The sequence below is a fragment of the Neodiprion lecontei genome, chromosome 3, assembly GCF_021901455.1.
Source record: "Neodiprion lecontei isolate iyNeoLeco1 chromosome 3, iyNeoLeco1.1, whole genome shotgun sequence".
Lineage (NCBI taxonomy): Eukaryota > Metazoa > Arthropoda > Insecta > Hymenoptera > Diprionidae > Neodiprion > Neodiprion lecontei.
The window spans coordinates 14,813,560-14,826,607 of NC_060262.1; the positions used below are offsets into that span (position 1 = coordinate 14,813,560).

The following is a 13,048-nucleotide window of genomic DNA, read 5'->3' on the forward strand; positions in this document are numbered from 1 at the left end:
CACCGTCACAAGGGCACCAACAAGTGTTGGTGCGACGGCTCGCTACAGTGACGGAAACTAGGGGTGGGGTAAAGGATTAACCGGCCTAGTGCCGCGCGAGAACGACTAAGCAAGGTCGCCTCGCAATCGGCACCGTATGGCCGGGGGAAAGAGCGAGAAGAAAGAAAGATAGGCACCACTTACCTCTGACGGGTCCACCCACCGGCGCGATGTCCCGGGGAGTTCCGCCGCACACTCTACGGGGGGACGAAGCGGGGGAGACGCACACACTCGCGGCACAACACTCGCGCACTTAAACTGCGTCCCGATCGCTTCTCGGCGGGATTAAAACTAAATAGCCTAGCTAATAAATAGAATAAATAAATAAATAAATAAAATCCAAAGTGTCAAATGAATAAATATATACAAGTGTATAAATAAAAGTGTATATATAAAACGATAAAAACAAAAAGTCAAAAATAAAAGTCTAAAAATCAATAAATTAAAAATCAGCCTATCCTACCCTACTGAGTTTTGGAAGGTGGCGGAGTGCTCTGATATTAAATGTCCTAGTGGGCCTGCTCCCTACGGTACTGCAATGCAGGGTTGACCCGCGGCGGAGCCGGAGCAAGCCCCTGACACTCCACCACCTTCCAAAAATCAGATTAATATACTGGCCCCCCAATGGGGAGCGTATCAGATATTAGGCTGATAAGAACAGATAATGTTCCCCCGGGCTCACATTGTTTGCCCGGGGGTGATATGTACACAGGTTCCGCCCCTGGCGGTGGCTTAAAAATAAAATATAAAATTGTAATTTATGTAAAACAATAAAAGAATAAAAAAGATAAAAAAGATAAAAGGAACATGCATCTTTGGCTTAAGTAATAAGTATTGCGTTGCATGCACTCTAGGGACCAAGCGTGCAGAAAAAGAAGTTTAAGAAATAGAAATGAGAAGTGCAGTAAATCCCAGAGTGCATGCATCTCATTGAAAACAAAAAGAGAAAACACCTTAGTAAAGAAAAGAACAGTAAAAAAGAAGTAAGTACATAAAAGAAGATAGTGCAAGTCAGAAGTAAAGTAGAAAGAGACAATCAGTAGAAAATGTGGCTAAAATGTATAAAAAAAAAAAAAAAAATTAAAAAATTAAAAAGTAGGGCCCAGCTCCTATTGGCCACCGCCCTTAAATTTGAATGTGATAAAATAGGAAAGGAAAAAGATCAAGAGAGAGAGTATGCAGATGTAAATTAGTATCTAGGACATACATTTAGGAAATATTAAGAAATTGGGACGCAGCCTAGACTTGGCCCGTGAGCGGCGGCCTTTCGCCGTTTGAATTTTCTATTGCATTTGCTCCCGTGCTACCCCCCAGGGGTCCGCTTAACTCAGGCACGCGGTATTGTCGGACGCCCGAGACGTGCTCCACGTAGATGTCGCGTGACCATCGGATGGTCTCCGAGACAATGAGCCGGCGCATCAGCGCTGCATACCGATTGCCGATATGCAGCTGCTTCAGCACCGACTCATTCCTCGGGTCCCATGAGCCGAGGGCGCCGACGACGAACGCAGAGACCGTCACCCGGTAACCGCGCCTTCCGAGCTCATCGGCCAGGGGCTTATATTTCAAAATCTTCCGGCCCCTGGCCTCATCGAACGCTACTCTACGGTTCTCGAAAGGCACGGTCACATCGACGATGACGATGCTCTTTGAGGGCTCGTGCCTGACCACAATGTCAGGTCTGAGAGCCCCCAGTTCCCCGTCGACCCCCTCGACGTGTTGGTTTACCCGGAGCTGCCCCGGCAGGCGGTTCGCCTTCGCTAGGCGGGCGACGATGGCATCATGCCGCAGCTGCCACGCGGCCGAGTGCGGGCGGCAGTGGCAGACCACGTGGGGAAGGGACTCGAGTGCTCCCCCGCAACGCCGGCAACGCTTGTCACCGTCGCCCCAGCGTCGTGCCCCGTTAAGGGGCAGGACGTCCAGGCGCGCGCGGTGGACAAAGCGCCAATCAGCGAAGCGGGTGAAGCTGCCGCCGCGGAGGAAGTGGTTGGAATACCTCGACCACGACGACACCTCGAATACCTTCCCCTGGTCCGGCTTCCTGAGAAGCCTCAGACTGTAGTGCTCCGCCCATGCCGCCCGCAGTCGGCGTACAATTTGGCCTCGTGCTCGCGGTGGCACCACCGTCGTCCGTCCAGCCGAGCCCCGGATCTCCACGGCCAGCTCCCCAAGCTCCGCAGACCATCGCCACTTCAGGCCCAGGGCCTTCGCGCTCCTCCTCGCCGCATTCCGAGCCCTCGACCACAGCGAGGAAGTGTCCCCTGTGACGTCCCAGACGCACTAGTCAACAAAAAAAAACAATTCTTAACGTTGACGCACGCGGAGCGACACTGCAATAACGGAGCCCTGTTTTATTTGAGGGACCCGGGCCCCCGCTATGGATTATATTCGTCGTTTAGGATGATATGGGGTAACGTAAATGAGCGTCTTACCTTTAGTCGAGGTAGATGGTCTCTGGTTCGGAGTCCAGGTCGATAACTTCCGGCTCTTCTACCCAGTCGTGTACGGTTGGTACCGGGAACAGCTTCCTTCTAATGTCGATTTGCTCGTATAACAGCCCCTCGCTGACTCTAGTAACCGTCTGTATGACTTCACGTTCCACGCCGTGAGTTGAGAACGGGTGGTCAACCTTGGGTTGGCTGGATGCGTGCGACGAGAAAGAGCCCGATTCTTCGTTAGAGCTAGGTTGTGTATAGATCGGAAGGATCTCTACTGGACCGTTGATACGTTTAATTCTGGCTTGTAGTATAGCTTGCTTCTTAGCCCGTAGTCGTCGGCCTGCGCGATGTCTATTCTTACGACCGTGACGTTTACTGGACTTTGACATCTACCGATTATAGAAAGGGGTAGGAGTTAATTAACTTGGAAAAGCTAGTTTTACAAGCTTAATTAAGTCAGCGTCTCCGCTAACAACCAATGTTAATGTGGGTAAAAGGGAATTACCTTGGATTATTCACTGACTCTAGTTTTAGGTTCAAGAAATGAGAACTCGATGAAATAAATCTTTGTGTTTAGTATATTGTTACAGACAATTCGAAAAAGGTACAATGTTTAATATTCTAGTCGCGTATATTAAGAGTTTACGTTAAACAGAGCGCTTAAGCTATAGCGAATGTATACTAGTTCTAAACGTGCAAGTCAACTGTGCGACTCGTAGAGATTTACAAGAACTAGCGAATGTGTACAAGTTCTAAACGTGCAAGCTAACTGTGTAACTCGTAGAGATTTACAAGAACTCGACTGGTCTGCTTGAAGCGCGGATGAGAAGTGATGTCCAGAGTGCGAAGCGTCGACCGTCTCAGCTCTCGAGTGTCCTGGTGCGCATGCGCGGGGCGATGGTGCGCGCGCCGCTGGCCTGCCTCGACGCGCTCGGTGTCACGTAGGCGCGCGTGACGTCAGAGCCTTGGAATGCGGCTCTTTGTTGGCGGAGTCCCGTTAGGTCCGACCTGTTGCTGCCTGCCTGCGTGCACGTGTTTGGGGTCCGGCGCCGGCTTGTCGCTGCCTGCCTGCTTGCACGTGTTCGGGGCCTGACGTCATGCTGTGAGGGTTGTCTGGTTTATGGCCCTGTTGTAAACCGGTCCCTGGCTAAGTGCGGGTCTGGCTTTCATCCCTGTTTATGGCGGTCGAGTAGAACAGGTTTTTCCCGCTCGACCCTTGGCCTTTGTTCTGAGTTGGCGTCGGTCCGTCGGCCTGGGCTGGAATTGTTTGGCTCAGTTTCTCCTCGGGTATCGGATCGCCGTGTCGATGTTTCCTCTTAAGTGCTTCTCGGTACTTGGACGATTTATTGCTTCCGTCTGTTTATTGTACCGAGGTCCGGGGCTGTTTAGTCTAGAGCGTATCTTAACTGTGCAAAATCTTATCTTTACTAGGATGAACGCTCAGCGGGTGTTTATGTTAGGGTTCGCCTACGAACCTTTGTTTAAGTGCTTCGAGTCCCGCTGGCCGCTCTGGTTACAGTTATTTATTTATTCTAACAAATGTGGTTATTCCTAAGAAGTGCACGTGGTCGAGCGCTGGACGTGCGGAATGTCACGTAGGCCTGCTGAAGGCGTATTTCGGATGAAGGGATAAGGTTTCCCTTTTGCGCGTCGATGACGTGTACTCCTTTTATGTAATACATATATGAGTATATTATATTTATGGGTAAGTTTATACGATTGTTTATTATATCGTTTATTTTATCATTCGTAATAAGACGGCATGATAATTATGAGTATGCATATATATGTGTACATTCCTAAATAGCGCGATGTGCGTGTATTTCTCATAGTGTAGTATATGATGAGCGGGCGAGCCAAGATGGCGGCCTCTTAGCACGACTGTGAATATGGCTTGCTGCCTGGTGCTTTCTGCCGGGTACGCCATGTTGCCTTGCTCTTCGCTTATGAGATATTATAATGTATTCCTACATCTTAGGTATGATACAGGTATGTGTTATGCTAATAGTAGTATACTCGAGGTAAGAGAGCAACAGTTTTAGTATGATAATAGGAAAAATATGTATATGGTAGACGTTCTTCCGGGGACGTCACACCCCCCTCCTTATTTGAAGGAAATAAGTTTTATTTCCGTAAAAGATCTTAGCGGCGTTCACTAAACCAAGTTAAGATCTTTTGCTCTCTGTTGTGCTCTTTCCTCGAGCTTCTTCAACTCTATGTCAGAATTCAAGTCTAAATTTTCTGGAAAGTGAATTGACTGTGACGGAACGTGGTAAATTATTTTATTCAGTGGTTCCGTCTGCTCCTGGGCGTCAGTCGTCATTGGTTGATCGGTCTTTTGTCCTCGTAGGTGCATTAACAGATGCGTCACCGAGTCCCACAGTGAGGCTATCAAGTGGTAACTGCATCCATATGCTGTGTGGAGCGTGTAACCATGTATGCATGTGTCGATTAAGAATTTCAGCAGTGCCCATACGGCCCAGATCCCCCATATTCCTCCGACAACACTCCCGAAGGTGGTGAATCCAGTAAATAGTCTTTTTGCCGTTGATTCTGCTATTCGCGTTAGAGTCTTTTCGTCTAACAAGTTATACATATTGATTGTTCCCGTCCCGATGGTCTCGCCTCGGGCGCCTCTGGATATGGTGTCGAGTAGTGCAGGTTTTTCTGCCGGAAACATGATGTGTTCCCGTAATTCTTGCAATTCCTCCTCAGTGTAAATTCCGCTTGATCCCAGGGGTCCAGGATTACTATATTTCCAATTCATGTTTGTCAAGGGCTTGAGTTTCTGCGGTACCTTGGCTTCGGATGCCCTAGGTGTGAACTTGTACCACGTCTCTTCTACCTTAAACATTGGCGGCACGACCTCGTTGCAGCTCCTCCTGGTTCCGGTCTTCACGAGAATCCTCGATTTGGGTCGCAGGAACATGCTCTCATTTTGGTGATTCACAGGAAGATCATTGTAACATTCTGCCGTCTTGCGGAATTCCACTTCTACTGGGATGCATTTCATGATATAGATTACTTCGCCGGCTATTGTTGCAAAATAGCCGGGGCCCTTCATTAGGTTAAAGGCAAAACTGTCAGGTGATAATTCAGCGAGATTTAATGCATTTTTCAGCACCTGTTGTTCTAATTTACATTTCTGCTCGATCACGTCCCTGTATAGGTTGGTGGTCTGCGTTCTGATGTGTTTTTCTACATAAATGAATTTTGAATTGATGTATGAAAAGATGTCGATGTTTGATACTGCTAATCTTGATCGTTGTTTGAAGACTTCCGTTGGATTGGTCTCAAAGATAAATAGACGGGGGTGCTCTGTGTTTATGATCTTATAGCCGCAAATGGTGGCTCTGGACCTTTCCATTAGCGCAAAGGTTGTGTCACCCGTCTGTAGCGAGTAAACGGTTGGAGAGTCCGTCGCGTTCGTTCGGTCTGCGTATCCCGTGTATAGTACGTCGTATTTGTCAAATTTACATTCGTCGAGGGGCGTTGTTGTCCAGTAGGTATGGCCACCCTCATCGTCGATGCACTGCCCGTCTCCAAAAGGGCAGGTTGTTCCACTCTTCAGCAAAATTTGATTGTTGGAGATCTTGACGTTCGCCGTGTACGAGTAGACCGAAATCTTGATTACTGCCTGCACGACAGCGCTTTCCCACTGTCCATAACCGTCATTGTAATATTGCCCTTGGCAGGTTCCGTCAGAGGTAAGGCTGCCGGCCAAGGTGGCGTCGCGTAGCGTCGTTACGTTTGTTGGGATCTCGACCAAATGCGTCTGTGACCCGAGGGTTAGCGTACCTGTGCGATGTAGCGTCTCACATGCTTCCCTTGAGATTCTTGGAAGGTAAGCCTTTCTTCCACCGTCGGTCACCGAGTTGTGTGAAAATTGTCCGCATCGGTAAACTGTTCTGTCGATCTCCACTTTGCATTGTAAGACTTGCGCCTGTTTGTATTCCGTGAGTTGGAGCAATTGTATAAACGTTCGTTCGTTTTGTGTCTTGTCGTGTTCCAAATCACATTGGTCGATGTCTAGTAGATTTATAGTTGTTACGTTAAGGGCAGCTCCGCCACAGTCATACCCGATTAATGCATGGGCCCCCTTCAACCAACAAATGGTAGTGAGGAGTACGAGGACGGACCTCATGGCTGGGGTTTGCATTGACCCTGTAACGTATGTCATAGTACCTATAAATTCTGACGTCTACTCTTAAATCTGCTTAGTGTACAAAATTATACGGCGTCTTTGAACATCTGACTGCCTACATAGTTAACAATTGGGCCGGAGACGGTGTACTTGGACACTTCGCCGTCCATGCCTTTACCTACGTATGTGTACGCTTCGTTCAGGTCTGGGTGAAATAGCACTGATATGTGGGTTTCGTCCGGGCGGGCGAAAAACACATCTAATACCTGATCTACTATGCCTCTTTGGCTGCGAATTCTTTTATAATACGTTCTGTAGTCGCCTTCACCCAAATCTGTTATTTTTATCATTTCCCTAAGTAATGACTTGAAAGCTTCATTGGCCTTAAAATATAGTGTTATTGTAACCTTGTACATTATGATTTTAATGTTTGTGACTGGGTATGGTAGTGTCTGCGGCTTTTCAATGAAAACTACTTCGAGATGATCGTCTTCCTCATTAGCCGGGAGCTTCATTATATTATTGTGTTCTTACTTTCTAGTGATTCCTGTGGACAGAATAATAAAGGATAGGTGCGATTATGCCTTTGCCTTTTTCAGTTTGTCCAGGTGGACCACCCTAGTTCTATTTTCAACAAGAATTTTTACATTATTATTGGGAAGAACTTCTATTACTTCGTGCGGACCAGTATAATGGTCAGCGAATTTGTTCTTTCTGGGCTCCTTTAGGAGGAACACCAGATCTCCTGGTTTTAATTGTAGCAATTTGATTTTATTATCATAGTAACGTTTATACTTGTGTTTTGCTTGAGTTAAATTCTCTGCTGCGAGAGTCTGTATTTCATGGAGATTTTTACATAAATCTAACAAGTAGCCTTCGTACGTCCTATCTGATATGGTTTCTATTGCTGCGTAGCTCGAGGGCACTCTTGCCTCTCGGCCGAACACTAATTCGTACGGTGAAAACCTTGTGCTTTCATGAGTACTGGTATTATATGAAAACATTGCTAACTCTAGCCACTCGTCCCAGTCGTTCTTGTCCGTAACGAACTGTTTCAAATATTCTATTAGAACGTGGTGTGACCTTTCAATCGAACCATTTGACTGCGGGTGGAAAGCTGTGGTCCTGTTTTGTGTTATTCTAAATCGCTTTGTGATCGCCTTCATCAGTGAGCTAGTTAAATTGGCGCCCTGATCCGTGAGGATATGACGGGGTGCGCCGTAAATACAAATGAAGTTTTTTACCAAGCCATCAGCGATTGCCACCGAGTCGGTTTCTTTCAACGGGATTGCTAGCGAGTATTTGGTGAGGAGGTCTTGGATTGTTAAAATATGACTATTTCCTCGTTCTGTAATGGGCAGAGGGCCCACAACGTCCATGGAGATTTTCTCAAAGGCAGCGTCAGGAGTATCTGTTATTACCATTGGTTGCTTATGCTTTACTCGCGTGAGCTTCCTAGTGGCGCACTGCCAACACCTGCCTATATAATCTTGTACCTGGCGTTTCATATTCGGCCATGCGTACTTTTGTCTAATTCTACGGTAAGTTTTGGTCACCCCCTTGTGACCCCCTAGCGCAGATTCATGATTTTCTTGAATAATTCCGGCCCTAAGCTCCTCCGCCGGAGTTTGAATTAAGTCTTCGTAAATAGTCAGCGTGCAAGGACAATCGCTGAGTGCGATTTTTATCCTATTTAAAATTTCCTTCCACGAAATATTATCTATGAATGCTGTTCTGGCTAGTGCTATTTCTGCTAACTCTATTTCCATAATTACGTCTAACAGAGATGCCAGAGCTTCTTTAAATATTTCTCTGTCGAGGTGCCTTTTTGTTGATTCTTTGATTGGCAAACATATAATGTTTCTATTGTCCTTTTGCATTAGCCTAGCTCTTCCTAGTGCTAAGTCCTCTAATTTTGGTATCTTGAATTTACTGAATAGATCGTGCGCTCCGCGGTCTATAGGTTCACCTTGCTGCGAGACGAAGCAGACCACGTTCCCTTTGTGAATTGACAAGTTCTCTTTACTCCTAGTGATCTTTAATTCGGGGTCTGCAGCGAGCTCGTAGGGCTGCGAACCTGGTTCTATGATTTCGTCGGAGTCGCTTACGTCGCTGTCGACGCATTCATGCTCGTTACCGTGCTCGGAACCTGAATCTGAGTCTTCATCAGCATCGGTTGCTTGATTTTCTACAGGGGTGTCCTGGCCTATTACGTCAAAGGCTTTGTCCCTGTGATCTAAACTCGTCGACGCTTCCGGAAGGGAAATTCTACTGGTGTCCCCCCCTTTCTCCTGCTCCATCGTTTCGACTATAGGGTCTAAACCCGTGCTTTGATATTGGGGCGGCTCGTTTCCGAACTGTCCCAGAGGTGAACTTTCCCGATTGTCTGTCGAGGTTGGCTCAGTGGTCTCAACGTTGGGTGGAGGCAAAGCGTATATATGTATCTTGAAAGGTTGTTTGAACACCTTGTTGATTAGTTTTATTACGGTCTTCCAGGACAGTTTGTCAAGACCACAGCCTATCCTGGGCATCGCGAGACGATAGTCTGCATTTCTTTTACACGTGCGCCTGAGTTGAATCAGGGCTTTTCCTAGATTTTTCAACGTAGGCTTATCGTTGCTACGTTTTTTTGTTATTAGATAATAAACGAAGCGCCTGCCCACCTGAAGCTGAGCCACTTCACCTACCTTGGCGTTCTGTTGTTTCAGTTCGTCAAGTCTACCAAATTTCTCCCGGAATTGCACTGCGATGCCGGCTCCCATATGCAGGTCCTCAGCTACGCAATGCACCAGCGAGAAATTTTCATCTACTGTAAATAGGTCTCCTGTCATTTCGGTCGTGACCGGAGGTAGCTCGAAAATGTCTTCGTTTGTGGTGTCGGTCTCGTCTGTCGTATCTAACTCTAGTGTCTGTATGGTCGCGAGTTCGGGGTCCAACGGGGCTGGATCCGTATCGTCGACCGGGTTTCTGGAGAGGGCGTCGGCGTTCGTATTCGCACGCCCTTCCTTATATTTTATTGTGCACTGAAACTCAGCTAGGAGGGTCTTCCACCTAATGAGTCGTGCACATGGGCTTTTATTTTTATGAAACCATGACAAGGCTTTTTGGTCAGATATTACGGTAAATTCTCTGCCGTAGAGGTACGGTCTAAAGTAATTCACGCACCAAACTACTGCTAAAAGTTCCTTCTCGAACGTAGAGTAATTTTTTTCGGCTGATGTTAACACCCGTGATACGTACGATATAGGTAAATCTTTCCCAATTTCTCCCTGACTCAGGACACCCCCGATTGCATGGCCGGACGCGTCCGTTGTGACCAGGAAAGGTCGCTCGAAATCTGGGTACTGCAGGATCGGTTTCTCGCATAACCTGTCGCGTAAAAACTCAAAAGCTGATTGGTGTTGTTCTTTCCATTCAAAGCTTTCCCCTTTTTCGAGAAGGTTCGTGAGCGGTTTCGCGATCTTAGAAAAACCCGGTATGAACCGTCTGTAATAACCTGCTAGCCCTAAAAATTGCTTGATGTTCTTAGCATTTTTGGGAACTGGAAATTTTTTCACGGACTCGATTTTCTTTGGGTCCGGTTCCACACCTACGTCGCTGATCACGTGTCCTAAGTAAGTAACTTCGTGTCTGAGAAATTCACACTTGTCTGGTTGTAAGGCTAGGTTTGCCTTCCGCAATCTACTCATTAACCGCGTGACTTTTCGCTCGTGTTCTTCTAAAGTAGACGCGTATATTACTATGTCATCCAGGTATACGAACAGCTCTATGCCCTGCGATCCTAACAACACTTGGTCCATTAGTCTCTGGAAAGTAGCTGGCGCATTCTTCAGCCCGAATGGCATACGCGTGAATTCATAATGCCCGTGCGGTGTCGAGAAGGCGGTTTTGGGAGCGTCCTTCTCGTCCATTTGTATTTGATGAAAGCCCGATGCTAAATCGAATACCGAAAAATACCGGGCATTCCCTAACTGGTCAAGGATTTCAGTGATGTTGGGCAACGGATATGCGTCACCTATCGTTTTTTCGTTCAATTTACGATAATCTATCACGATCCTCCATCTCTTATTTCCCTTCGAATCGGCCTTTTTCGGTACGATCCAAAGTGGCGAACTGTAAGGCGATACCGATGGCTTGATTACGCCATTCTGTTCCATTTCGGTCACCTGCCTAGCTATTTCGTCCTTGTGGACGGGCGGAAATCTGTATTGCTTAGTGTGCACCGGTAGGTCATCGGTGGTAGCTATTTTATGTTTCATGACACCTGTGCATCGGAGCTTGTCGTCCGGCAGATGAAAGACATCTGCGTTTTCTCGAACTATCCTGGCTACACTGTCTTTTTCCTCATCGTTAAGATGATCTAATCTCAATAATTTCGTAATAGTTTCGGAGCGTCTAGAGAGTTTCTCGTAGGAGTCAGTAACGTCTGTTATCGAACATTTGTTTATGGTAATGTGTTCGGTCTCCCCTAACGGTATTGCTTCGCTCGTATCCAACAGTTCTACGGTGGGGACTGGTATAAGTTTGTCCTCCTCCGTGGTGTTTACCGCGCGGATCGTTGCCCTACCTCCGTCATCCTTAACAATAGCGTTCCCTATATAGACTCCCTTGCAACTGTCAAGAAGGGGTACATATCCTTCTTTGATACTATCTTCACTAATTTTAATAGGGAAGGCTATGTTCGTACGCTTGGGCACGAGGACGGTTTCTCTATCATTAAAATAAACGGATTTGTTCAGTACTTCGAGGCATTGGTCCGCGTAGTTAACATTGGCTTCGAACTGGGTAAGGAAGGCTGACCCTAGGATACCGTCACTTTTGATGGGAAAGGTATTCTCAACTACGTGAAAATCCGTTTTGAAACCAAACATTTCCAATTCCGTTGCTCCTAAACTATAGTGTGGTACGTCTCCTATTCCTATAATAGTGATACGCCTCTTGGGGTTCACTTTACGAAAGTCCTTTACATTAGAGGCCTTTACGATATTGGCCTCCGCTCCCGTATCTATCATGAAGTCTATTGCGGTTTTCGTATCTTTGGAATCTAAGTTTACTGTAGGTATTTTTCCTTTTAAGTAGAGGCAGATGGACCTGTTTCCACCTCCTCTGTCTCTATGGCATTGGCCCTTGTTACTCGGGGGCTGCCCGTGTTCCCCGAGGGCCCTGCTCCGTTTCCCGAGTTGTTTCGGCTGATTGTTTCATGGTATCTACGTTTACGGCATTCGTTGTATGAATGTCCTATGCTCTTGCAGTAGCTACATTCGACTACGTTTGTATTTCGCGCTGTCGACTGTTGGCTCGACGGCGGTTTGTTTTTGTAACAATTTGCTGTGCTGTGGGTCGACCGCCCGCACAGCGTACACGATTCTCTATTTTCCACGGGTCTGCTTACCGCGGGTCTCCTAATCGCTCGGCACTGATCGGTTAGGTGATTACTACGGCCGCAATGTTTACACGGCTCTGCGTTATTACTCTCGGCCCTGCTCGCGCCGCGGCTCCTAGCCCGATCTCTATCTAATTCTAATGCCTTGCTGGCATCTATAGCCCTTTCGTAGGCTGTCTTCAGGTTGGAGTAACCTTTGATCAATACTGCATTCCGGCAGTCGCTCGGTAGTCCGCCGACAAATGCCTCGCAGACTTCCTCATCTAACCTGATTATCTCTGCGTTGGTTAGCTCGCGGTTCTTTCTTCGTTCCGCTTCTATTAATCCCGTTTTTATGTCGCGGGTTCTCCCTATGTAATCTAGCACGTGTTCATCAGCGTATTTATACAGCTGACCAAGCTCTCCACGGTAATGATTCGCGGATCTAATGGGCGCGAACACTTCCGTGAGTTTGTCCAAGAGTCCTTGCAGGGTTGCAAAACTCTCGTCTTCGATTACTGCGTATGCTCGATCGGCGAGCTTGCTTCTGATGAGGCGCGTGAGGTACCCCTCCAAGCTGGGTGTTACCATCTCGAGTGCCCTCTTGCACGCCCGATTAAATTGCATTACGGTGATGTTTTTCCCGTCAAATTTTGGGACTACCGCTAACGCGTCTTTAACCGATATGGATTGCTCCGCTAACGGCAGAGTAGGAGGAACGGGTGCCTGCACGGTGTTAACGACTTGAGTAACTTGGGGGCGGGTGATTCCCGAGATCTTATCCTTCAGGGCCTGCTCCCTTTTCTTTAACTGTTCCTCGCGCTCAGCTAATTTCCTCCTTCTCTCCCGGTACGGATCTGCTAACGCGGCCTGGTACGCGAGTTCTTGCTCCTGCAATTCTATTTCGCGCTCCCAAATCTCTTGCTCGCGTAATTGTATTTCTAAATCCTTATCGAGGACTAGTTCTTCCGGCACGCCTGGCTCACCTAATTCTTGAGGTCCCAGGTCCGGACCTGCTATTCCTCCGCGTAGATTTTTGAGTTTCTCGCGGTTTTCTTTTTGAAT

General features: G+C 47.3%; 1 non-coding gene across 1 annotated transcript; it reads right to left on the minus strand.

Annotated features, from left to right (window-relative positions):
* Positions 1-546: 546 nt before the first annotated feature.
* LOC124293763 lies at positions 547-741 on the minus strand. Its single transcript, XR_006903633.1, has one exon. It is a non-coding gene; the product is annotated as a U2 spliceosomal RNA (small nuclear RNA).
* Between the last annotated feature and the right edge of the window lie 12,307 nt (positions 742-13,048).